Source organism: Protopterus annectens, chromosome 6.part1 (assembly GCF_019279795.1).
Source record: "Protopterus annectens isolate FY-2018-M chromosome 6.part1, PAN1.0, whole genome shotgun sequence".
Taxonomy (NCBI): Eukaryota; Metazoa; Chordata; order Ceratodontiformes; family Protopteridae; genus Protopterus; species Protopterus annectens.
Window position 1 is genome coordinate 144,331,532 of NC_056738.1, and position 1,802 is coordinate 144,333,333.

Genomic DNA, 1,802 nt, shown 5'->3' on the forward strand with positions numbered 1-1,802 from the left:
TGCATCTGAGAGTGTTGGGCTATAGACGAGTTGGCCAGTAGAATGGAAAAAAGATTTGGCATTTTTGTAGTTGATGCTTTTTGGGCTGCTTTGGTAGTATGGAAACATTGTTTTGTAAATAAAAGAGCTGTGTTTCATTCAGGCAATGAGGCACTGGTTCATGTATTAACTACAAAGTCAGCTAAGTTAGTGTTAGTCCAATTGTTGCTGTGGAAGGTAGTTTTGCTATCTTTATGGATCAATTTACATTTTTAGTGCAGCATGCGTCAGGAAAATTGAAGATTTAGCTGATAGTTTGTCTTGTTTTCATTTTGACATCTCACCACATGACTCACAGTGCTGTCTTTCAGGCAGTAACATTGCCAAGTGAAGTTTGGAAGATTTGCATTTCTAGAAGGTCACTTGCAATTGCAGTCTTGGCCTACATCTATAAAAAGGGTAAAGAACAGTTCAGCTATTTCAGCTTGTTTAGCCTTTAGGCAAAGTCTTCCTTTGCAGCTCAGAAGTTGGTATTTGAATATGGTTTGTCAATATTTGGTGTACAGGATGGAAGTTAGGCGAGGCAGTTTGCACAGTTAGAGTGCATATGGTGGCTATTAGTGTGATATTTACTTTGTTGGGTCCAGAAGATGTGACAAAACATTGGAGACTTTCAAGGATGCTCAAAGAGTGGGAAAGAGTTAAAGTTGTGGAATGTTATAAGCAATTACAATTGAACACAACTAAATTGAGAATGGCTTTACTTAGTTTGTGTTTGATGGTTTCTTCTCGATATGATTATATTTTGTGGTCATTGTTAGCTGTTATTATGTATGTTGTAGGTTTTAGGATTAGTGAGCTGATGGGTTAATTGCACTGGTGAGAAGTTTACAAAACTAACACTGAGGTGGTAATTTAGTTGTGGAAATTTAAGGTGGACCAGCAGGGGCAGCAGGTGGTGCTACAGGCTAGCATGGAGGAGTTGTTATGCCTATTTATGTGGACTTTGTTGTGATCCAGGATCCATCCATTCATTCTCAACCCCTTTTCCCATTTTTGCACATGGGATTATGGTGTCACTTCAACAGTGACAGTCATCTAGTGCCAAGGTTTACTGCACTGTGTGGCTAGCCCTGCCATGGTAGTTAACCAGTTCCACACACTCACAAATGCACACATACCTAGGGCCAGTTTAGGGTGTCCAATCCACCTGCTCCATGTCTTTGGAATGTGGGAGGAAACTGGAGCACCCACACAAAACCCATGCAAACACAGGGAGGGCATGAAACCTCCACACAGAAGGCATCCCAGCTAAGAATTGAACCAGGGAACCTCTTATTATGAGGTGACAATGGTAACCGCTGCACCACTGCATCACCCAAAAAAATATGGAAAGCTTCACAAATTTGCATGGCATTCTTGTGCTAATCTTCTATGTATCATTCCAATTTTAGTATACATGCTGCCAAAGCAAGCACCAGGATGTCTGGTCATAAACTGGTTTGTTTAGTTTTTCATGACAGTGCTGGAAAAGCATTTGCTGCACAGTAATTTCCTAGGTTTCTTTGGAAGTCATTGGAGTGTTCGAGGTTGAAAGGTGATTGATTTTCTAGCCATTCTTTCTGGATAGGAAGGGCTTTGGATTTGGTTTTAACAGGTTCATGAACTGAAGTTTTTAAACAGGTGGGGAGATGGCTATCTGACACCCTTTTAACTTATGCTAGATGAATGTATTTGCTTGGTATGATACTGTGCATGTCTTGGATAGCTCTTGTTTAATTTTTTTTGAAGGACACAGCAAGATTATCATTGCTAGCCATTCC

At 40.3% G+C, this 1,802-nt stretch overlaps 1 pseudogene; it reads right to left on the minus strand.

Moving 5' to 3' along the window:
* Positions 1–1,361: 1,361 nt before the first annotated feature.
* Positions 1,362–1,457, minus strand: LOC122805698 (annotated as a pseudogene).
* Positions 1,458–1,802: the final 345 nt, after the last annotated feature.